This window comes from Chenopodium quinoa, unplaced genomic scaffold, assembly GCF_001683475.1.
Source record: "Chenopodium quinoa cultivar QQ74 unplaced genomic scaffold, ASM168347v1, whole genome shotgun sequence".
NCBI lineage: Eukaryota > Viridiplantae > Streptophyta > Magnoliopsida > Caryophyllales > Amaranthaceae > Chenopodium > Chenopodium quinoa.
Window position 1 is genome coordinate 763,654 of NW_018744167.1, and position 26,211 is coordinate 789,864.

Genomic DNA, 26,211 nt, shown 5'->3' on the forward strand with positions numbered 1-26,211 from the left:
TCCTTTCTTTTCTTTTATTTTTCCTTGATTGGTTTTTGATTTTATTTTTGAGTTGGTTTTGTGTTTGTTTTGTAGGTCGCCTATTATCATCACTTGTTGGAAAGAAGGGGTTTGAAGAAGAGTTTAGAGTGCAGGGGATAGGGCTCCCCGAGGGCTAGGAGAGACCTCGGGGGCCTTTTCATCTCTTTGAAGCAAAATTGAAATATCATTCCAGGGACTTCCCGCAGTTGCCCCGCGGTCTCTCCGCGGGCGCGGAAAGTTTTGGAGAGGCCTCGGAAGATTTGGGCGCGCCCCTCTTCTCTCTCTCCTCTCTTATTTTCTCATATACTCCTTATTTTTCCCCCTTTCTGTCTCTACCTCCTCTCAAACCCTAACCCCAAAACATCAATTTCTCACAAATTTCTTTAACTTTTGGTCAAATTTTTCACAAATTCTTCCATATTCCTCCATTTTCAACAGTCCTACTCTTCTTTCTCGTGCTTTTTCGGGAAATTTCGGGTCTTTGAAGTGCTTTGAGTTTAATTTGAGTCTCCAATCTTGGTATAATTCTAACCTTTGTAATATTTTTGTCAATTTCACTTGATTTCTTTACATTGGTTTGTTTACCTTGATTTTGAGCATGATTTTTGTGTTTTATGGTTGATTTATGGGAAATTTGGTATATTTGGGTGATTGTTACTTTTTATTGTTGATTCATGATTATATTGATGAATTATTGTTGATATTGTTGTTTGATGTTGGATTTTGGTTGTTGTGTTGATTGGAACAGGTACCTTGTAGTTTGTGGTGGTTTGGTTGGATTTGTAAGGAGGTTTGTCAGTAATTTTTGGTGGAAGTTGTTATGTTTGAGGGAGTTTGTTGTGTTCTTGTAAATTGTGTAAATTTTGTTAAAATGGATTTGATAAGAAGAGTCAAAAGTAGCAAGAAGCGCTCAAACCAATCCCCCGGCCAATACTCTCAAGGCCAATCCTCAAACCCTCAACCCCAACCGCATTCCACAACTCAAGATGATGCTCCTCCTTCTCCTCTACCCCCTCTCAAATTTTGGAACCGGTCTAAACAAACCCCCATCTATAAAAAAATGAAAGACCGAAAGTTTAGACCCTCTCGGCATTACTTTCGTGAGGATATGGCCAAGCTAGGAATTGAAAATGACCTTGACATCCTTCTAGATAACCTAAGCTTGGGTCAGTTTCTAAAATCGGCCCCTAGAACCTATTTAGAGCCTTCCATTGAGTTTTTCTCCACATTTGAGTTCAATAAGGTTGGGGAAACCGATTTTATTATTTCCTTCCAACTCTTCAATGTCAAACACACCATGAACCTAGCCGAGTTCAATGTAGCCCTTGGTTTCAACCCCAATGGTGATATCTTCGAGCCCCTTATCTCCCTAGTCCAAACTGAGTATAATGAGGTTTCTTGGTGTAAAACCATAGCTAACAGGAGGGAGTTTGATTCGAAGAAGTCCCTTGCTAGTGAGATTATTCATCCGGCCCTTAGGATCCTTCATAGAATTCTTGGGTATTCGGTCTGTAACAAGCAAGATTTGGGGAAGTTATCTCGGGAGGAGATTATGGTGTTATGGATGGCTACCAAGCCGGAGTTAGGGTCAAGGATTAATTTTGGCTATATCTTCATGAATTGTTGTAAGGAGATAATGCATGGGGTCAAAACGGGGGAAATTCATTGTGGGGGCATGGTGACACGTCTTGTGCCGTATTTCAAGCAAGAGGGGTTCTTGAAGTCTTGAACTCCGATTGGAAGGAGAGAAGACGTGTGGATTAGTTTGAAGCAAGTTAACACTTTGAGTTTCATAACTAGCACTAGGAAGGCCGACACTTACTCTTGGCTAGTGAGAAATACCCACCATTGCCTACTCCCTAACCCGGCTGCCACCTCCATCCCTCGTGAGGCTAGAAACATTTGGATGGTCCCTAGGGACAATGGGAGGATTGATGATGAGATGGAGGAGGATGATGAGGATGATGGGGGTGCTGGGAATGATGAGGAAGAGGAGGAAGGAGGAGGAGAAGGATATGATGAAGAGCTACAACAACCGCCACTACAACAACAACATGAGCATTTTCATGATGATGCTCAAAGAAGAAGAAGAGAAAGGAGACATCAAAGACAACAACAACAACAATATTTCCAAGGAGATGCTTATCTCCGAGAGATGGAGGCCATGAGAGCCAACATGGAGCGCATGCAATTGAGCATGCAAGGTATGTACTCGGACCACCAAACTTTGTCTTATCAAACTAGCGCCTTGTATGACGCTAGTGTGCGTAGGGGGGAGGTCACACCTTCGGTCAACTACCCTTTTGTGCCACCCCAACAAGGGCCAGTACCTTCATGGGGTGGTGACAACCTCTCTACGTACCCATATTGGCCCGGGGTTGAGGACCCCGATGTGCCAAGGCGCGACTTCCCACCTTATGATTATAGGGTCTTGGGGGGTGTGATTATCGGGGTGATCCCGCATACTACTATGTTCACCCCCATAACCCCAAGCCCCTTGTTCAGCCTGAGCCCTATGACCAATTAACCCGATCCCAACTTGACCTATTCAAGGGTCACTATGGTTTTCCTCCCGGTTACACCGGAGGTTGGGATACGGGTGATGATGGTGCCGGCCCTAGTGGCCAATAGTCCCCTTATGCATGTTTGTTTCCCTTTTTGTTCTCCCCTTTCCCTATTTTGCATGTTTATAGGCATCGCGGTCGATGCCTTCATTTTGTGAGGGGGGAGGGTCAAAAAGGATGTTTTATGTTGGTTTGGGGAGGCACCTGGGGCACGGTGGGAAGTCTTTGATAAGGCTTTTGGTGGATTTTTGCTAATGGTCTCGTTGGTCTGTTGCTTGTTGTTGTTTTGTTTCATTTCTTGATGTTTTTGGGAGTTTCTTGAGAAGAAAAAAAATAAAAATAAAAATTTTGATGATGATGGTTTCTCTAGGTTATTGTATATAATTTGTGTCTAAGTGTTTTATTGTTTGCTTTTGTTTGGAAGTTACTAACAATTTCATTTTGTATATATAGCCTTTTTCTTTAACTCACCTTGCTCGTAGCCTATGCTTTGGATTGCGGAACCTTTTGGAGAAGCACGTTCCAACTCCTTGGGTACTTTAATTTAGCACGGATGCTTGGTGAGGCCTTTCTTATTTTACCTCTTTATTTTCACTTCTTCATTTTCTTGGTTGCTTGGATTAGGATTAGATTTAGGAGAAGTTGAACGGTTCGAGGATGTATGAATTTAACACCTAGTGTGTTTGGGGTCTTTGGCGATGTGGCCATTAGACCGCTTGTATGTCGATTGGGATAAACGTGTTATGATTGCATCTTTTCCCTTTTCATCTTTCCCTTTCTTGTCCTTGTCTAAGTTTTCCATCTTCTTTTCTTTTCTTTCCTTTTCTTTTAATCTTGTTTGTGTGCATAACTTTTTGAGGCTTTATTTTTACTCTTTCTCTTTTTGAAAATTGGACTTGTATGCAATGGGCTTTTGCTTTTGAATAATAGTCTTTTTAGGTAATAATGGTATGCACGGTTTGAGATTACGTTTGGTTGATTCTAGGATAAAGCATGCTAAGATAGTTGTCTAGAACTAGGGGGATCATGAAACCGGATTCTGCTCGTTTGTGGCATGTTGGTAGTTACTCCCTATCTTTGATTTGACAACCTTAGTGAGTTTTTGCTACAACCATGTGAGATTTATATTTGTTCAAGCTTTCATCATACTCTTGCATGAGCGGCATGGATCCTTGATTTTCGCAAACCTAATCTAGAATCTTAGCGTATGATTCCTAAGACCGTGACCGAATTACCTAGGGAGGACAAAGGCAACTTTTCGGGGAGGTATTTTTCTTTTTCTAGGATAGTCCCTTTTTGTTTACTTTTTTTTTGGGTTTGGGATACATTTGCCTACTTGTTACCCCTTTGAACCTTTTTCCCTATTTTCAAGCCGCATAATTAGATATCTTAAGCCTTTTGTTTCGTTCTCCTTCTTTTTGGTTTTTGTGAAGCAAGGGTCAATGTTTGGTGATTGTGGTCTATGAATTTGGCGGTTGGTTCAAATTGGTACGCATAATTGAGTTGTTTATATTTGGTAAATAATGGCAAATGCTTATGTAAAAGCCGTCCTTAGTAAAAGAGGCAAGGATGTTAATAAATGCATATTTGAAAAAAAAGCCGTCCGAATTGAAAAAGGCAAGGACTAATGCTTTAAAGGAGTTCAAGAAAATATAAAAAAATTTATAAATGAGAAAATGCAAAAAAAAAAAAAAAAAAAGAAAAACCATAAAAATTCAAGTGTCTTTCTCCTCTCTATGCATTGAGGACAATATTTCTTTTAACTTGGGGGGAAAGCGATTGCGCTTTTTGTTCTAATGATTGTAGATTGTTGCTTTGAATAAGCTTGGGGGTGTTAATACGTTTTTGTTTGGTGATTACTTAAGTTTGGTGTTGAGATTTGGCCGGTCTTTGCTTCACAATTTAGGATAACCACCAAATTTTAAATTTTAGCCTACCTTAACCCTTCTTGCCTTGCGTTATAACCTTGGGGAAGACCTTTGGACCTAGGAGTTGAGTCTTTCATTGGTGGAGGGAATCATAGGTTGTAGACTAAGGAAAGGGGATGCGAAATCAAGATGTCGAGTAGCCCAAAATGTTGATCTTTTTCCGGTTCCCTCGCGGAATCTATGAGATGCTCACTAAGGGCAGACATGAGATTAGTAGGGGAACGCGGTAAGACCGTTTGGGATGAAAGTGGAATGTGATAACTAGTTCCTATTCTTAGCATATTTATGTTTCAATCAACCTTAGGTATCTTATAACGTGCATACCATAATTCACTTTAGAAAGGTTGTTATTCATTTGAATTATAGTCTCTTTGCAAAGTCCATTTCGTAAAGATTTTGTTTCCTTTTTCCTCTTTCTTTTCCTTTTCTGGTTTGCCTCTTGGGGGTTTGGGGGAGAGTTATGGGTAAACTCTTAGGATACCCTTACGAGAGCATCACTCGTCCTCTAGACCGATCTAGGGGTTTAAATGGCTTGTTGTAGCTAAAAAAAAACCGTGATTCCTACGACAGTGAGTCTTAGTGTAAATTCTCGCCCCTCTTTTTCTTTTTTGCTTCGAATAAGCCCTTCTTATTCCTTTTTAGCCTTTGTTTTGCTCGGGACTAGAAAACGTCTAGCTTGGGGGAATTTGATGAGTGTCATTTATGGCACTCATAGGGTAGTCTTTTAGGGTTATTTCTTTCCCTTTTTCATGCTTTCTTCTCTTATTTTTGGTCCTTTTTCATTAGGTTTCCCTTTCTCCTCTTTTCTTTATGGTTCTCGTGTTTTCCTCGTGTTTTCCTTTTATTTCCTTTCTTTGTTTGTTTGTGTAGGTATTTGGAGAATCACCTTTGCAAAGGAATCGAGTTGGGGCCTTAATGATCAAGTAAGGAAGAAGCATTTGGCTAGAGAGGGCTTAGAGAGGCCTTGGAGAGGCCTCGGAGAGGTCTCCAAGGTATTTCCAGCAGGCCGCGGGCGCGGGTCAGTGGAGCCGCGGGCGCGGGCTTAAGAAGAGCAAATTGCAAGATTTTGGCAGGAGCTTCCCGCGGTTGCCCCGCGGGCTCTCCGCGGGCGCGGAAAATCTGGAGAGGGCGCTCCATCTCAAAGAGACCGCGACCCCCTGATTGAGTTTTGGGAGCAGGGGATTAGCCGCGAGCGCGGCATCTTTGGCCGCGGGCGCGGGTGCTGCCCAGAAAGCCCGCGGGGTTCCGTACCCATTTCTCCGTGGCCGCGGATTCATCGAGAGAGACCGCGGGATTCGCCGATTTTTTCTTTACCTATAAATAGAATTGTAATTCCTTTTTGAAACGAACTTTTTGACAATATTTCATTAGCTTAGTTTTAGAGAGAGAATTTAGAGAGTGGTTAGAGAGAAGTTCTTGGTTTTGGATTTGTAACTCAACATTTGATCAATCAAGTTTGGATTTCTTCATTTGAACTTGCATGTGGAACTAGCATTATCATTGAACTTGCATGTGGAACCTGATTAGGGGATTTTGCTCCCACCAATCGGAATGCGCCACGTGGGCCAATCAGGTCCTGCCAAGTGTCCCCCAGTTGGAACTGTCAGGGCTTGCCACATGGCACGCGCTTATTCGTCCACCTTGGACCTATTATGTCATGACATGTGGCATACTCCATGCCTAATGGAGAAACTGGCCACCCAGGCCCAACTTCCGAGGGAAGCCCAATCAGCCCTAGGTTAACCTAAACCTAGGATGGGCACGTTTCCCAAGGTTATAAATACCTCCCTTAATCCTCATTAAGGGAGAGAACGAAAAAACACATTAATTACACACAGTAAAAACCGGCTGATCTCGCTAACAAAGCAGATTACCTACATTAAACACTCTCACCTAGAAAGACCCAATCACTTTAATTTCCGCATTAATTACTCCTTAATCAAGTACTAACTTGACGTTGGAGGCGGAGCTCCCACCACCAGGAGTCTCCGTTATTTTGCAGGTACAGGCGTCCGGTTCCAGTCTCGGAATTGTAACTCTCCCGCAGGACATCAGAAAACCCCGAAACATTTGGCGTCGTCTGTGGATGTTTGCTTCGACCCGTCCGCCTGAATATGACGAACAGGTTTCCTATTCCCTGTAGGAAAACGGAATTTTGTGAAATCAAGGGCAGGTGGCTCCCGCTTCCTAGATTTAGGATGAGGAGTCGCCTCTCGCCCTTGAACTGGCTTCCTCTTCAGTGAAGTGGAGGGTTTCTTAGCCGACTGCTCCTTGACTGGAGCAGGCGGCTTCTTGTTGATCAACTCTTGAATCTCTCCCTTGAAGTTCCTCATGAAGGTCATGAGTTCGTTCCTTGTGATGGGAGCAGACCCATCAGTCGGCTGTTGCCGAACAGGCGGTGCGCCTGTTGGCTCACTTCCAGTTTGAAGATGTTCCCGTTCCCTCCTTTCGATATGACGGGTACGTCGGGCCCTTAGGGTCCCATCTGAAGCTGTGTGAGCTTCAACTTCAAATTCACTCTCGGTATCATGGTCCGACTGAACTTGAGGGTCGTCTAGGGGACGCCTATCTTCAGAAGTCGGTACAGACGTGGATGCCATCTCAGAAGTACTCTCCCCACAGACGGCGCAAAATGTTTCAGGGTCGAAGCAAGCATTCACTGACGCTCGGCTACTGCTAGAGCAGAAGAAGAGTGACCGATTGTCAGAGTCGGCCTCTACTTCAAACTTTCAAGACAGTCTGCGAAATGCCTCGATGAGGCATACTCAGTCGTATCATGAGAGTCAGTCAGGCGGCACCTCCCGTCAGTCCGACTTTCATAGCGACCAGGCGGTACCAAACTTACCATTTGTGCCGCACCAACAGTATTTTTTGCAGCCACCTCCGTTTGGTGGACCTGCAGCAAAAAACGTCCTACCTATGGACTGGCAGCTACGGTTGCTTAGACTTGGTGAACAGCCGTCGGCCTTCTCCAAGGAAATTACTGAAGCCGCTCGGCCGGCCAAAGTGAAAAATGTACTAGTAGGCGCCTATGACGGCACTACTAACCCAGAAGACCATCTGATGGCATTCACCAACCTGATGTACCTTCAAGGGTTGGATGATCCCACTTGGTGCAAGTGTTTCCCAGCGACTCTCAAAGGAATCGCACAACAATGGTTCGGCAACCTGCCGACTGGTTGTGTAAATAGCTTCAGGACGCTTGCTTACTTATTCACCTCCAACATCGCCATGAACATCCCTGTGAAGAAAACGACCCTTGATTTAGGAACAATTCAGCAGGGCGAGAAGGTGGGGCTTCGTTCTTACATCAGGCGGTTTAACCTGATGAGAATACAGATTCAAGGGTTACCGGATGAGGTAGCCTATACTGACTTTTTCAGAGGTCTCAAAGACGGGTCTACCTTCGAATTTGATTTGGTTCGAAAGAGGGTGGCGACTCTTCAAGAGGCCTTGATTGAAGCAGAAGCCTATATACAGGCGACTGATCTTTGTACGGTAAAACAGTCGGACGTGAAAAGGTTTGACAAAAGAGAAGGACGACAGAAACAGTCGTCAAACAAAGATGAGAAGAGAAAAGAGGTATGGGCGGCTGATTCCTCTAAACAGCCGGCCCAAAAAAAGAAAAACGAATTCAAACCATACTCCCCAAAGTATGCGTTTAACAAAGATAACCAGTTTATCCTAAAAGAAATCAAGGGACGGATCTCAATTGAGAAGCCGGTCCCCATGAAGGGTTCTGCAAACAACCGGAACCAAGATAAATTCTGTGCTTATCATGATGATGTTGGTCATCACACCAATGACTGCATCAGTCTCATGCGGTATCTAAACCGCCTGGCCGAGCAAGGTACAAAGACAATATCAGGTGGTTAGATGTAAATTCCGTTCACCAAGAACGGCCGTCCAAATATTCATTTCCTGAGATTGTCATCACTGAAGAAGATCTAGGAGGGGTAAGAGGGCCGCATGACGACCCTATCGTTATTGAATGTAAAGTGGCCAACCAGAGAGTTGGCCGAATCCTCATAGATACCGGAAGCTTCTCAGATCTCATCAGTAGCAAATGTCTGTCGAAACTAAAATATCAGACTGATTGCATACATCCGGCCTCCTACCCTTTAGTAGGGTTTGGAGGAGGAGTCGTCCGCCCACTGGGACGAGTGGATTTACCCATCCGCCTGGGCGAAAAAGGGGAAGGACGACACATGGTAGTCCGGTTCTTGGTAGTAGAAGAACTCTCAGCCTACAACATGATTCTGGGTCGACCAACCCTGAATAATTCCAAGGCTGTTATAATCCCATCTCTTATGTTGCTCAAGTTTGAGATGGATAATGGAACAGTCGGCTCCCTAAGGGGAGATCAGAGGATGGCCCGAGAGTGCTATCTCTCGGATGTCAAGCCCACTGTTATGGCCACTGGGTCAAGCGGTGAAAAAACAGACCTTGACAATGTCAAGGAGAGTGTGCCTGTTCAAGAAGCAGGCGGCAAGAAGAGAAAGGCATCCCAGACAGGGGCCGCAAGAAAAGAAAGAAAATAGCAATCATTGGCAGAGGAGCGGTCGGATGAGTTCCGCCCTCAGCCGGCTGGTGAGCATGCGGACCTGATCTTAGACGACTCACGTCCTGACCGAACAGTCAAAGTTGGGACGACTGCTCTGAGAGACCTTGGTGACGACTTTCACAAACTATTGAAAGAATACACGGACATTTTTGCATTCGAAGTCCATGAAATGCCAGGCATTAGTCCTGATCTGGCGGTACATAAACTGGCCGTGGATCCGAAAAAGAAGCCGGTACGGCAAAAGAAGCGGAACCATGGCAAAGAAAGAAGTCAGGCGGCAGCCGCCGAAGTTAAAAAATTACTTGATGCAGGGTTCATTCGGCAATGTTACTTCCCAGACTGGGATTCAAATGTGGTGCTTGTTAAAAAGCCGAATGGCACCTGGCGAATGTGTGTAGACTACACAGACTTAAACAAGGCGTGCCCCAAAGACAGTTACCCTCTGCCTAAAATTGATAACCTGGTCGACTCAACAGCCGGCCATGCTTTGATGAGCTTTATGGACGCCTATTCTGGTTTCCATCAAATTCCTTTATGGAAGAAAGATCAGGAGAAGACGGCCTTCGTCACTGATCAGGGGTTATACTGTTACACGGTCATGCCGTTTGGTCTTAAGAATGCCCCGGCTACCTTCCAGCGAATGATAAACACTGTGTTCTTTGATCAGATTGGGAGAAACGTCGAGGCATACATTGATGATATGATTGTCAAGACTAAACTTCAGAAAGATCATCTGTCGGACCTCCGAGAAACTTTCGCCACACTCAGGCGGCACCATGTCATGCTCAATCCCAAGAAATGTGTATTTGGAGTTGAGTCTGGGAAATTTCTCGGATTCCTTATCAATCAGAGAGGAATAGAGGCGAACCCTGAGAAGGTGCAGGCGGTCATTGACATGCAGTCGCCTCGTACCATCCGAGAGGTTCAGAAGTTAACAGGTTGTGTGGCGGCCTTGGGAAGATTTCTAAGCCGATCAGGCGACAAATGCCTATACTTTTTTCCAGGCAATTAAGAAAAAGGCAAGGTTTGAATGGAGGCCGGATGCTGAGGCCGCCTTCCAGAAATTGAAAGTTCACTTGCATTCCTTGCCGAGGCAGGTCAGCCCTTTGCCCAAAGAAGTACTCTACATGTACCTGGCCGTCTCTGATCATGCGTTAAGCGCTGTTCTCCTTGCTGAAAGAGACGGTTGTCAGCTCCCGGTCTACTTTGTCAGTCACGTACTGAAAAATGTCGAGTTAAGGTATCCCCTAGTGGAGAAATTTGGTCTTGCACTCTTCATGGCTGTTAAAAAATTGAAGCCCTACTTTTTGGCACATGCAGTCGTCGTGTATACAGACCAACCTATCAAGCGACCACTTACCATCATGGAGTCGTCAGGCCGAATGATCAAATGGGCCATAGAAATACTGAGCCTCGAAGTTACTTTCGAGCCTAGAAAAGAAGTGAAGGGGAAAGCCTTTGCTGACTTTATTGTAGAGATGACTCGTCCTCCTGACTCTCAAGTTCCAGACCAAGTATGGAAGGTATATGTGGATGGAAGCTCTACTTCAAATGGTTGTGGAGCAGGCGTCATATGTCAGTCGCCAGAGGGTGACAGGTACGAGTATGCTCTACGCTTCAGTTTTCAGGCTTCAAACAATGAGGCAGAATATGAAGCTTTACTAGCCGGGATCCACATGTGCAAGGCGGCAGGGGCAAGAAAAATAGACGCCTGTTCCGATTCACAATTGATAGTAAGTCAGTACAATGGCGAATACGAAGCAACCCATCCGACCATGATCAAGTATTTACAGGCGGTCCGACAAGAAGTCGGCTCCCTTGAGGATTTCCATCTGATCCAAGTGCCGAGATTAGAAAATAACCAGGCGGATGCATTGTCAAAATTAGCATCATCCGCCTCTTCTGATACTCCTCGAACTGGTTTTTGGGAAGTAATGGAGAAGAGAAGCATCGAGGAAAACCCTATTGGAATCCTAGACAGAAGCTCAACCTGGATGGATTCAATCAGGGCAAATCTGACAAACGGTACACTGCCGGATGACCCTCAACAGGCGGCAGCACTGAAAAAACGAGCCACCTGTTTTGAAATGATAAAGGGAGAACTTCACAAAAGGGGGTACCTTCAACCCTTCTTAAAGTGTGTTACTCCAGAAAAGGGACGAGAGATACTAGACGATCTTCACTCTGGTTACTGTGCTTCTCATATAGGCGGTAGGATGCTTGCTCAAAGGGCAAGGCGGCAGGGCTACTTTTGGCCTACTTTGGAAGCAGATGCAATGGAGATGGTGAAAAAATGTGACAAGTGCCAAAGGTTTGGCAAACTAATTCACCGTCCGGCTACTGACCTCACTACCATTCATAGCCCACTACCGTTTTCTAAGTGGGGCATGGACATTCTGGGTCCATATACGCCTGCTACAGGCGGAAGGAGGTACATACTTGTTGCCGTTGACTACTTCACTAAATGGGTAGAGGCGGAGGCTGTAAAGGGAATCAAGACGAAAGATGTAATTTCATTCATTTGGAAAAATGTCATCACTCGGTTCGGGGTTCCCATGTCTATGGTTTTTGATAATGGTCCCCAATTTGAGACGCCTGTTCTCAAAAGCTGGTTGGGTGACCAAGGAATTGCAAACTACTTTGCATCTGTCGGCCGTCCACAAGCAAACGACCAGGTAGAAGCCTTTAATAAAATCATCTCGGACGGTCTCAAGAAAAAGATTGAACGAGCAGGCGGCCTATGGGCGGATGAACTACCACATGTTCTCTGTGCCATTAGGACGACTGAAAAAGGGGCGACTGGAGAAACTCCATTCCTCCTAACTTACGGTGCGGAAGTTGTTCTTACAATAGAACACTACGAGCCGACTCTTCGAGTAATGCTAAATGACGAAGAGGCAAACTGGGAAGCCATGCGCCTGACATTAGACTCACTTCCTGAAAAGAGGGGCAATGCTGTCTTGCGCCATGAAATCTATCGCCTGAGAATGACTAGATCATATAACAAAAAAGTACACAGGCGTCCACTCAAAGTAGGGGACTTTGTACTTAGAAAAATGGAAGCAGTTGGTAGGGCTAATGAGTCTGGAAAACTAACTCCCAACTGGGAAGGACCCTACCGAATCTGTGAGGAAGTCAGGGACGGTACCTACCGTCTGGAAACACCAGACGGACAACCGTTGCCTCGAACTTGGAATGTAGATAATCTTAAGAAATATTTCTTTTGAATGGTGTAAATAGTCAAGAGCTACTTAATAAAAGTTTGCATACTTACTATTCAATTTTGTACTAAGAGGGGCACGCCTACTAACAAATAGTCGGCTACTCTCCATTGAGTATTTTACTCTATTTTAAGAGGGGCATGCCGTCTGTACCTTTACAGTCGGCTATTCTCCATTGAGTATTTTTACTCTCTTCAGAGGGGCATGTCGTCTGTACCTTTACAGTCGGCTACTCTCCATTGAGTTTTTCACTCTATCTTCAGAGGGGCATGCTGTCTGTACCTTTACAGTCGGCTACTCTCCTTTGAGTATTTTACTCACAATAGGGGCATGTCGTCTGGACATATAGTCGGCTACTCTCCATAAGAAGATGGCCGACTGGTTCCAAACACATAGCCACCCCCCTAATACTTAGCTAAAAAGATTAGGGCCTGGCCGACCCTGTGCCTAACAGGCGGCTACCCTTCTTTTACTTAGCACCTATGTTCACCAAGAACTTACCAAGGCCACAGGCCGAATGATCAGACCAGGCGCCAAGCCAACTGATCAAATCTACAAAACTAATACGACCTGTCCCAACATCATAGCAGGCGTCCGGCGGCATCCCTCCAGATGAAATTCGTCGCAGAGAGCAGCTCCCTTTTGGGTGGAACATTGCTCTATAAACTAATTACACGGCACCTATACGACTGTCCCCAAGGGCAACCACGTAGTCGTTTTTGAGACAAGGATAACTCTATCACTAACCAAACCAGTGGTAGCAGTTGACATCTGAGTCAGATGACCGCCTGTATTACTTGGGATAAATGCAGGGGGTACCTCTTGAGTTAATAGCCAACAAACATTTGCGAATCAAGGGGTCTAGCCGGCCTCCGCCGCCTGGTACCTCTACTTCTCAAGCAAGAGTGACGGCGACTGAGTAACTCCAATGTTAACTCATAGTCACTCCCTCAAATTTGGTATGGAACCTAAAAGGTTTGAGTAGACCGCCTGTTTTTTGGTAAACAGGGGCACTCAAACCCCTATTCCTACTAGGTAACCTATTGAGTTAATAGCCAACAAACATTGGCGAATCAAGGGGATCAGCCGGCCTCCGCCGCCTGGTACCTCTACTACTCAATCTAGAGTGTGACGGAGACTAAGTAACTCCTATGTTAACTTATAGTCACTCCCTCAAACTTAGTATGGAGCCTAAAAGGTATGAGTCGTCCGCCTGTTTTTAGCAAACAGGGGCTCTCAACCACTACTCCTGCTAGGTTAACAAATTATGATTTAAAAGCCAACAAACATTGGCGAATAAAGGGAAACAACCGGTACCCGCCGCTTGTTATCTCTACTACTCAGTTCCTTGGCGACTAGGTAACACTCATGTTTACTTGGTCAGACCACTTTCCTACTTGGATAAGTTTACAAATGACAGGACCGCCTGCCTAAAAAGGATCCAGACCTTAAAATAGTTCGAATACCGATTGGATAAATGGGCGACTGATCGTCTATCCTGGAAACAGACAACCAGTTGTCCAGGGGCATAGGCGGCGTGACTAACTATCCGTACCTGTCTGCAACTATCGGCCATGTAAAACAGTCGGTCTAGTGAACAATTGGATATTAGAATATGGAATACTTAGACAAATTTGAGGCAAAACAAAAATTCATTAAAAAGAAGCCGGTCATTAAAGACCGGCAGAATATTCAAAGCCACGGCCCCCTGGCCGGGTAAATACAAAACAAACGGCACGCAGGCCGTGGAAAGAATACATAAAGCTTAAGAAGGGGGCAGATCTTCAATATTAGCAGCTGCCGCCTAGTCATCTTTCTTCTTGCTGGACTCGGCTTCAGCTGCATCCTTTTTTGATGCATTACCCCCAAGCGGCACAAGCGCCACTACCGGCTCCTCCTCCTCCAACGCTTCCTCCAACGCCTCTTCCTCAGCAGCCGCCATGATCTCTTGAGTATATGTATCAGAACACTGGCGGTACGTTTTTTCCCAAGAGGCAAAGTCGGCATTGGGGAAGAGGCGGCCCCAAGTCATGCGCTGGATTTGAGCGGAGTCTTCCATCATCTCCCGGACCAGCTCTTTCTTCTCTTGCTCGCCCTTTTCCGAGAGCTCTTGGGTAAGACTCTTCTCTTGGGTCACCAGGCGTTCCTTTACGTTGGCCAAGGATTTCTCCAATGCTTCGTATGAGTACATCTTTAGGCGAAGAGGTTTCAGCTCGGCCTTGAGATTGGTGATGGTCGCCTCCAGCTCGCCATTCCTCTTATGGGCCGCCTCTAACTGAGCCCGAACAGCGGCGGTAGCCTGCGCCTGATAATAAAGAATATCAATGGTCAGAACTTCATTTTGGGCAATTTGAAACATTGCCTTATCACAGTTGGAGGCGGCCATAGCTTTTGCTGCCTTTACCTCTTTGTTCTTCCGGTCAAGCGGCTTGCGAAGGCCGTTGACTCGGAGCAGGGCCTAAGTAAAAAGAAACAGGCGTCAGTTTCCAAACAAAAAAGAAAACAGGCGTCCAGAAATTCAAATACTCAAAAATATGCTAAGTATACCTCAGCAAGGACCCCTGCAATCCCGTCTAGGTCAAGGGTGCCGACACCCCTGACCGCCTCCCTTTTAGCTGGAGGAACTGCCCTGATCATAGACTTGGCCATCTCTACCAAGTCAGGCTCATGAGGGCCGGCTGCATCAAGTATAAACAAACGGATTAGACCTAGTAAAAAAGGGAGCGAGTCTAAAATTTACAAGGACAACTTCATACTTCTAGGCGGCCCAGTTGGAGTTTTAGAAGAAGTGGCCAGCTGTTTCTCAGCCGCCACATGTTTCCTCGCAGAACCAGGAGAGCTCGCAACAGTCGTCCTCCGGGCTTTGGGGTCCGGCTGTTGGGAAGATGAAGCTCTTGGAGCACGCGTCTAAAAAAGAAAAAAAAAGTCAGTATATGCATAAACACAACTCAAAAAAAAAGGGTGAAAGGTTTGGAGCTCACCAAGGGTGCCCCCTTCTTGGGGGAGTCGGTTGAAGCTTGTTGCATGATGGAGGCCCGCAACATGGCCGCCGCAGTCTTGGAGGCGGTGATTTTGCTCATGGCGTCAGCTGCAAAAACAAACAGCAAAGTTAAGAAAAGTCATAACAAGAAATGTATGGAACAACAGAGTATTCGACAGGCCGACTACCTCTTGAGCACCGACTGCTGAGGCCACAGGCGGCCAAGAAGTACTCGTCGTAGAGCCATTTGAAGCTCGGGACGCAGTGCAGGGGTAATTGCTCTCGTACCCCTGAAGTAGAGTCGACCCTCGACTCTACTTTAAAGAGTCCTTTATCAAGGATCTCTTTCTTAGCCTTGGGGGGAACAGGCGGCATGCTACGGCCGCCTGCAAGAAGGGGCGGATTCCTGTTCCACCTATTGAAGCGCTTGTTCAGCTCAGTGTCTGAACTCTCAATGATGAGGAAGGTGCTCCGCCAGTCCTTCCACTTGTTTGCTTTACCTCTCGTCATGAGGTAGCCCCTGTGGCTTGTCAATTGATACCAGCCGGTACCGCCTGTCTTAGGGGTCCGACTGAGATAGTACATATGGGCGAAAGCCTCGAAGCTCGGCTCCACCCCCACATAGCCGAGTACGTCGACCCAGGAGTTTGGGGCTAACTGCCATAACCCCAACTCATACCCATCCAAGATCCGCTGAACAGCCGGATGTAATGGGAAGCGCAACCCTGCCTTGATGGCCGCCTTGTAGCAGCCAAAGCAGGCGCTATCATAAATGGTACCAGCCGGCCAGACGACTGTGTCTTCTGGATCCGGCACAAACACTAGAAAGTCGGGGCCCATAGTGTGGTTTTCAATAAAGCTCTCCACTTTCTCTTGCATGGCTGTGATCCGGCCCCGAGGTACAGTGCAGTAGTAGGGGGTATTTAGCTCTCGGTAAGAGGCGGATGGCTCCGCCCAATTGTCCCCCTTCTCAACTGCGTGAGAAAGTCTGGCCTCTTGCAGGCGGCTGTTTTTCTCTTCTGTGTCCAAAGAATCATGGCCAGAAGAGCTTAACTCGGAATCGTCCTCTGACGAGTACGAAGAGGACGACTTCTCCCCTCTCCCAGAGGTGCTCGCCTCCTCTCTTTGAAAAGGAGCATAATTGTTAACTGTTAAATGGGAAGGGGTCACTATGACTCCTCCCACAGAATTGCCGGCTTGCAGGACGCCTTGTTTCACTTCCACATCTAGCGTCTGGTCAGATGTTTCACTAAGCGGCACCCTGTGGGAGGAGCCGTCTGAATTTGAGATCCTAGCAGTCTTTTTTGTTCTGGCCATCCTGCTCTGCATAGACACAGATACAGTCGGACTTTGTATAAAGGGCAAAGATGGGTCCGGAAAAGGGCAGGCGGCACTCCTAGTCCTAGATTCAGCTGTCCCCGGTGACCGGCTGATCACTAACCTAGGTCGTGTCGTGTGCTTCCGTGGTGCCATTTCAAAAAATAAAAATAAAATTAAGAGTAAGAGAACCGACAGTTACCTGAACGAGTGACGATTGATGAAGTGCTGAAAATCCTGTGCAGTCGGCTTGTCAGAACAGGCGGTGGGCAGAAAAGGTCCAAAATGTCAGAGCAAGTTCAGGGGTCCGAATTTTCTCTCTCAAAGTTCTCAAGTGTGAAAATGACTCAAGACAATCCTCCCTTATATAGGTGAAGTGAGAAGGCGAAGGGTCACTTTCAGAATTAAAAATTTGGGCGGGAAAATCTCTCGTCCTTTCGCCGACTGACACCTGTAGAAAGTCGTCGCCTGTTACAGTGCGACACCTGTCACAGGTAACACGTGACCAGTCACGTGCCACCTGTCAGGGGAAAATGATTAGGGGATTTTGCTCCTACCAATCGAAATGCGCCACGTGGGCCAATCAGGTCCTGCCAAGTGTCCCCCAGTTGGAACTGTCAGGGCTTGCCACGTGGCACGCGCTTATTCGTCCACCTTGGACTTATTATGTCATAACATGTGGCATACTCCATGCGTAATGGAGAAACCGGCCACCCAGGCCCAACTTCCGAGGGAAGCCCAATCAGCCCTAGGTTAACCTAAACCTAGGATGGGCACGTTTCCCAAGGTTATAAATACCTCCCTTAATCCTCATTAAGGGAGAGAACGAAAAAAACACATTAATTACACACAGTAATAACCGGCTGATCTCGCTAACAAAGCAGATTACCTACATTAAACACTCTCACCTAGAGAGACCCAATCACTTTAATTTCCGCATTAATTACTCCTTAATCAAGTACTAACTTGACCGTTGGAGGCGGAGCTCCCACCACCAGGAGTCTCCGTTATTTTGCAGGTACAGGCGTCCGGTTCCAGTCTCGGAATTGTAACTCTCCCGCAGGACATCAGAAAACCCCGAAACAGAACCCATATCCCTAGTGTTTAGACCTTTGATTTACTTGATTAGACTTGTTTTAGTTTACCATAGTTCCAACCATTATCTAAACTCCATCTTCGAGGTAGCTTGACTTAGACTCTAGTTTTCATCATTGCATTCCCTAGGGATCGACCCTTAACTTACCCTATATTCATATAAGGTTGGTTAGGTGTTTACAAATTTAGTTTGACTTGGGGGAAGGGTAGATAACGAGTTACATTTTCCTCTTGTCAATAGGTCAAATAATTTACAAAATTTAAGAAGTAGTACTTCTTTAAGTTATCTACATTCCATGTTCTAGGTAGCTTCCTGCCGTATGGTGTTTCTAGGCGGTAGGTGCCGCCTCTTACTTCATCACGAACTCGCAGAGCCGCCCGTTGGCATACACCCTCAAGGAAGGCTGCCTTGCTAACGCGTCCAAACTCTTAACCATGGTACCCTTTCGACACCCAAAGCTTGACCAATACTTGAACATAGATCTTGACTCTAGGTTGCAAACTTTTTTTTACATCATCGTGACTAAATGCTACATGGTTGTTTGGTGCTAACCTTGTGTTTACTCTTTTTGTTTAACCCATGACCAAGGGTTTTTATTTCCACATAGTAATTAGTACGGACCTAAAAATCGACTAAAATCTGGAAAAATCACGAAAAAGACCTGGAACTGTGCACCGTGTCACGACAAGTCCTGTCGCGCCACGGTTAACAGTGCCGTGACACGGCGCTTTCTACCGTCAGACGGTAGACTGCACCGTGTCATGACAGTCAGCACCGTGACACGGTGCCCAAGAAAAGTGTCTCGTCAGTCTTTTTTCGGTTTCTGTGCGTACGTATGTGGTTTATATGTCCAGTTTGGTGTCATGTCTAGCTGTACGGTCAAAACACGCGTTTATAACCTCACTTAATCGATCATATATCGTGTTCACACACTTTTTTTATTTAGTCGTGCACCACTTTTTGACCGTATTTTAGGGTAGTCTTTTTTTGTGTCATTTTTTTCGGAGTAAGTCGAATAGTATCCTCCTATATTTTTATAAAAAAAATAAATAAAATTTCAAAAATATAGATTTTTAAAATTCAATTTTTTTTTATTTATTTTTTTTAATCCGGATGGGTTAAGGTTAAGTGTGGTCATTAAAGGTGTGTTTGTTTTGGTATCACAGCACTTGGTCAAGAAGCAGGGGTAGATTGTTACGGTTCGAGTCAATACCTCAACAACCTCTTATACCAAAGAGGCGTACAAGGAAACCACCACAATCATCTCCGCAAGATCCATCTCCAGTCTACTTTCAACCAATGGCTACTAAGGAAGATATCGAGAACATCAACAAGACAATTAAAATGTTGTCTAACATGATGCAAACACTCACCAATAGAGTCAACACGGTAGAGCAAGACAATCAAAACAATGTCACTACCGCTGCAATGGACAAGATTAAGGAACAGATGAGTAAGATTTCTGAAGAATTCACTTATGTGGAACAACCTGTCACCTCTTCGTCCATAAGGGACAAGCATCCTGAGAAGTTTTCCACTGTTGACATTCCCAAATTCAAGCCTACTGATAATCCGCTTTTCCATTTGAAGGCTTTTTCTACAACCATGGCTCTTAAGGGAGTAGATGTGACACTCTTCCCTACAGTGTTCCCTCTTTCCTTGGAGCATGCCTGTCAACAGTGGTTCTACTCTTTGGAATCCAAACATGTCGCGACCTGGGAGGATGTTGCTGAAAGCTTTATGAATTGTTACAAGTGTAACATTCAGGCCAAGACTTCTGAACGTGAACTCTCCATTCTCAAACAGAAAGAGAATGAAGGCTTCACTACATACTTAAGCAGGTGGAGGGAAACAGCCGCGCTCTTGGTTGATCCCCCCAAGGAAAAAGAGATGGTTCGCTTGTTCATTGCCAATCTGACTCATAAGTACAAGAACACTTGAAGTTTCTGCCTCTCAGTACCTTTGAAGCTGTATACGATATTGGGATCAATATCGAGGATGAACTGATGAAGACTGTTGGTACCAACAATAATAACAACACTTGGAAAAACAAGAAGAACGACACTCCTTCTTCTTCGTCTACTAAGCCCAATAACGCTACCAACAATATCAATATCAATGATGTGCTGGCCCATACTGCTCCTCCTCAAAGATTCCAAAGGCAAAGGAGGGTTTACACACCTTTGGGAATGACTTATGATGTTGCTTTTGACCGTTTGCATGGTCAAGGACTGATTTTTCCAATTGGACCCTTTCCAGAACCTCGACCAGAGAATGGGACCGCTAGCTATGAACCTAATGCTTATTGCAAGTTTCATCAAGGCAAGGGTCATAATACTGAGAAGTGTTGGAGGTTGAAGGATGCGATCCAAGACCTAATTGATGCTAATCAACTTCCTGTCCCTCCAGGGGGCAAGAAGCCTAACATTCAAACAGGTCCTCTTTCCGATGCTTTGGCTATCATGGGTGAAGAAGTCTCATTTGAACCGTCAATACTCATTCAAACTGTGAATGAACCTCTGCTGGAAGTTGTATTTGTCTCGAGTTCTGAAGAAGTGAATGGAATTTGGGATAGTGATGATGAAGACGTCTATCTCAAGGATATAGCCTGTTCATCTCTTGGCACAAGTGAAGATGTTTGGGGAGACTTTGAGGTCAAGGTTCTCACTAGAAGTGGACGGTTGCAACAACCTAGTCTACCTCCACCACAATCACATCCGATAGTTGATCCCATCGACCCTGTGAATGATGATATGGTTAAACAATTGCAAAATACCAAGGTGGAGATGAATGTATGGAAGATTTTGGCCACCTCCCACGAGCATCGAAAGGCTGTGATGAATGCTCTGGTGAAAATAGGAGTTGATGATGATATTACTCCTCAAGGACTGGTCAACTTTCTTACTATTGAATTGCCAAGTACTAGCAATCTGATTTCGTTTTCTAACAAGGATCTGCCCCCGGAAGGGGATCAACATAATAAGGCCTTACACCTCACTATGGTGTGTAGGAAGATGAATGTTCCTATGAGCCTGGTTGATAATGGCTCTACAATCAATGTATGCCCACTCCGCACTGCAAAGAAGTTGGGCATAAAAAATGAAGAACTGACTCCCTCTACTCAAGGGATTTGCGCTTATGATAATACTCACCGTTAAGCCGTGGGTACTATCATACTAAACATAACTACTTGGACCATTGAACGTCGCACCAAGTTTCAGGTGGTAGACATTAAGGCCTCTTTCAATCTGTTGTTAGGACGCCCTTGGCTTCATGAGCTAAAGGCGATTCCATCATCGTTGCACCAGAAGGTGAAGGCCATAGTTGGAGGGGTTCCAATTACCATTGATGCCTCTCCTATGCGCATTCAAGTCATCGACACTCCTATCGTCCATGTCGAACATGACGAAGAAGATGAAGATCTTTAGGTGTTTTCACTCGATGATGTTCTCGTGATCGAAGAAGAGGAGAAGTGCCATCTCGACTTCGATCCCTATTCAAACACCAATACTAATGCTATTTTGAAGAAGCAAGGGTATTTCCCTGGAATGACCCTCGAACTCAAAAAGAAAATGGCTGAACTTTGGGGCCATCCTGGTGCACTCAAGAAAGATACTTTTGGCTTGGGATTCAAGCCAACAAAAGAAGATGTTAAATAAGCCCTCTTGAAGATGAAGGCTCGCAATAACGCTCGAATCATGAAGACTGAAATGGCCATGGATCCATATCCATTAACCCTCAATGGCCAGTACATCAAAGAAGGGGAAGACTTCCCATGCTACGAATTCCCTGAGCCATTTGTCCACGATGGGAAGCGTGAACAAGGATTCGAGATGTTCCTCGATTGTGACTTAGTTGATGAAGACGAAGAGCTCTTCACAACTGAGAAACCAGCTATCCCAAGCTCTGATGATCTAGGCATTAACCATCTTTTTGGAATGGAGAAGAATGAATCTAAGCCCGTTTGCAATGATAATTCCGAGCTCGTTCAAGCTGTTATAGCAAACAAGGATTTTGACCCCTCCGAGTTAATTAACCAAATCTGCAAAAAAAAAAAAAAAATCTGTCGAAAAAAAAAGAAAAAAAATTGCAGATTCCACCGTGTCACGGCAGAAGGCCACCGTGACACGGTGCCTGTTTTGTGTCACGGGGGCTACTCAGAGCGTGTTTTTACCTGCAGCAGTACTAGAGAGCCCTTCCTGATGGCTTTCCGGTCAGCTTTTGCTTCGTGGAGGCCACGAAATGTTTCTCCAAGGCACGTAGGCATAGGAGACCTCCCAGATTCAACATGTTCAAGCACAGACGCTAAACAAGCATGTCCTAACCTACCGTTTGCAAATAAAATCTTGCTAAACATGCAAAAAATATATGCCCTTCTACGGTATACATGATAAGACTCAGAGATAGGGCGATTGAAATATAAATTTGCAAGTTTTTCTAAGTCTACCTCATTACCACACACAATTCTATTTAAATATGGATCTGTTAGATTCAGATGGCGTTCAAAGTCTTGGTAATAATACTCACGTAGGGTAGGCATGGCAATAAGATTTCTGGCAGGAAATCCAAAGATGGCGCCGAATTCCTCTGACTGGGGACAGATTTCATCGTAGTCAAATTTAAAACAATGTGTCTCCGGACTCCAATAGTCTAATGCCGCCCTAAAAAAATCATGTTCAATCGCTACATGCCTCAGGGCTAGTAAAACTCTGACATGAAACAATTCCAACTCTCTTTTGTCAGCATTGGTCAAAGAATAAGACCAGTCGCGCAATGTATTATCAAAATTCAGAGACATTATTATTGAAATATAAAATTCTAATTATTTTGTGTTTCGTAATTATGCATATCACAAATATACTGGTCCTATTTTATAGAAAAAATGCTCGGAACTACTCAGAAATTATCTTTCTATACGCGTAAACCACACTGTTGTAGAATACTCGCACCGTTACACGGGAAGTCCCACCGTGTCACGGGAATTTGTGCCGTGACACGGCAGATCTTGCCGTGACACGGTGTACGGTGCCGTGATGCGGCGCCCACACGTTTTCTTTTTTTATCTTTTCCTGTATCTATCCGGATTTTTTTTTAGTATTTTATCTTCATCGTTTATTTTTATGTTTTTCGAGAGTTTCATTTCTAATAAAATTCTCAACTTTTTTATTATTAATATTTTTATTTTTAATTTTTTTCATTTTGTTTTTATTTATTTATTTTTTATTTTATTCATCGTTATTATTTCTATTATTTTATTTTTCTTTGTGGAAGTTATAAACCTCGTCCCATTTCCAAACATATTTATTTTGGGAGTAGTTGTAAAACTTATTCAGATTTTTCTTTTCTTTTTATTTCTTTTTCTTTTGGGGAAGGTCGATACCCTCCACTTAATCCACTTTTGTTTTCGCGTCATTAATAAACACACAACCACACACAATGAGTCTCAAGCACACACTAACACACACCAATAAATACATAAACTTTGAATAATGTACAAAATGATAATAAAAAATAAGCAGCGTCAAGTGTAATCATTGTATATACAAATAAAGACCCTCGGTCAAAAATCTTCAGAACTAGAAAAGTTAGGATCAGTGTCATCTCCAGCCTGTGAATATGGGAACGGTGAGCTAAAGAGTCCCGCCATCATCCGAGTATGAGGAGTAGTATCCCTACTAGTCCCTATAACTCCAGCAGCAGTCATACTCAAAGCATGACCCGTCCGACCAGCAAACGGTGTAGACTGACTCAAAGAAATGGGAATCGTCGGTGGAGGCATCGTCCCATACACTGGAACTGAAACACAAGCCCGACACCGGTGGAGGAATCCCAGACGACGGAGCTGAAAATAAGCCAGGATCCACGGGAGTCAAAACTGGCCTAAACTCAGGCTGTGAAGGTTGTGAAAACGACCCTGACCCTGAAAGCGTCGGGAAGACTGAGGCTGCTGAAACGGCTAAGAAATCTGAGGATCCCGCGGAGACTGAGAATGTCGATGAACCTCAGGAGATCGTCTACCTTGACTAGGCTCCCCCTCGTCCGAGCCTTTATGCCTCGAGCGCGAGCGGGACCTTTGTTGCTCCTAAAGGATATAAAATCAACAGACGTTAACAATGCAAAATAAAACAAATGGTAGAAATGGAAGAAAGTGAACATACCTCAAAAACATCGCCAGAACTGCTCCGACAACTCGCACCACGCCGAAGCTTGATGATGCAGTACTTCAGAGCATCAACCAGCTTCATGAATCCCATCATCTCCGGGCGGTTAGGCTGAGAACAAAACAAAGAAAAATCAATAACAAGCGGTGTTAAAAAGGATGAATAATGCATCAAAAACTTACCGGCTCAAAAACCTCAGGCAGAGACTCCTGCGCCTGTCTGAAACCCTCTGGCGCGTCAGCAATATGGTCCTCGGTAATACCAATCAGCCCTGGGTAGCGGACAGATTGAGGCGGAATCTCAATCCTCCCCACGGGGCGAACAGTCGTCTGAAAATACGATCGAATAATCAAGTTATTCGACTATTTAAACAAAGACTAGCGACAAACTCCTAAAAAAAATCATACCTCAGGAAGGCGGGGTGGAGGAGCCAGAGAGGGAAGCAAGTCCTGCGCATAATCACCCTCCATGTGCACAAGCTCCTGCCAAGGAAAAGTGTAGCGCTCTCCCCTGTTTATCAACTCCCTAAGCAAGCGCGAGTCCAATATCGACTCCGGTGGAGATAAGTGCACCACAAAGCGATCACCACTGTGCTGACGAACGACACGCTCCCCCATATACCAGACAATGCGTCCGATACCAACCAAAACAGTGTGGTACGCTGAAAGCTGCAAGGCCTCGGGAAGATTAGTCATCCCAGCCCAAGGACGATACTGGACATCAATAGAAACTTGAAAACCATAAAAAGTTGTAATGAAGCACCGGAAATATCGTCAAGAGGGAAAATAACAGGCTACAAAAGTAATTCTTATGCCAACAGAAGAGGTGCCTCGGCGTAACAGCCCGCGCAATGCAGAGACAGACTCCACCCTTGACTCTCCTCGGTCACGCTAGCTGGCCCCGATAGGGAAGTCATGAACCGCTCTACGACGCCGTCGAGGAGCCAATCCTGGAAAGTACTCGTAGAACCATAGCTGCAATGAAAAGTAATCTTTGAGCACATAAGTCGAAAAAATTAAAGTAAAACAAGAAGAGGAAAGGATCGTCACCTCTACGACTCTCCATAAACTGTAGATACTGACAGGGGACTCGTCGTTTAGCTGCCTACAACCATGACGTAACGACAAAAGAGGGTCGGCATATCCGACGCTGGCCCAGCTGAAGAATCCTATCTCACTAATCCTGACTAAAGAAGGGAGGTAGCAAAGGAGTGCACGCGAACTCCCATCAAGAGAAAGAGTCATGGAAATGAGAATCAAAATGAAGATCCACACTCGCTGCTCAGCTGATGTCTCCTCCACGTCAAAACCACGGGCTAGAACCGAAGCCAGCTTTGATCGCCCGCTCCTAGGACCACCTCGAGACACTGGCTGGGTCCTGATATGCTGAACGATTAGACCTAACAAATCGGCTGCCTCAGCCGCTCCCCAAGAAAGATCAGACATTTGTGCTACGGCGTGGTCAGTGAAGCGTAGACCGCTAATCATGCTAAATTCCAGAGGGGTCACTGTCATCTCCCCCCAAGCAAAGTGAAAGGTGTTGGTAGTATCACAAAAATACTCCAACAATGCGCGAACGACTGTCGCACCACAACCCCGGGGGCTGCGAAACCCTACGATCGCCGAATAAAAGTCCACTAAACCAGCTGATTCCCATAAGGCGTTCGTAGCAGGATCCCTCGTGATGATCCGATGAAGTCGAGGAATCAAATCTCCGGCTCCAGAACCATGGTGGCAAAGCGTGCCATTAACTATGCCGGCAAGTGGGCGATGAGAAACGTGGTTATCACGACAGAAAACCAACTGGTCGTTGGTCCACGGGGGTGGAACCCACCTACCTCTACCTGTAGAGGTCCGAGGCTCAGACTCTAAGGCGTCTTCATCCATACCCTCGGGAATTGTGGGAGTGTCCTCCCGAAAAGCCTGACGCCGGCCATGAGTGGAAAGATCGCAATCTTGTCGTCTAGGCATGCTATTATAAAAATAAAAATATAAATGCTTAGCATCATTTCCTAAGGCATTTAGTTATTTATATCGAGTTGCATTTTAATAAAAAATCTAAATGCTGAGCATCACTTCCTTAGTTATTTAGTTATTTATTGCATTATACGCTAAATCTTTACCTCAAGGCTAAAAATTGGCAAAATAATGGAATTATTTATAGTATTTAGTTTCTCCATGACGAACTAATACTATGTTCTCCTAATTGAATGATACTATTTTCTCAATGACAATGTAGTACATACATAACACAAAACAAGTCTCAAAATTACACAAAAACAATAGATCAACACATCATAGCATATTTTGCAAGATCTACAACCAACATGTCATCATTTCAAGTGCAAAAGAACAACATG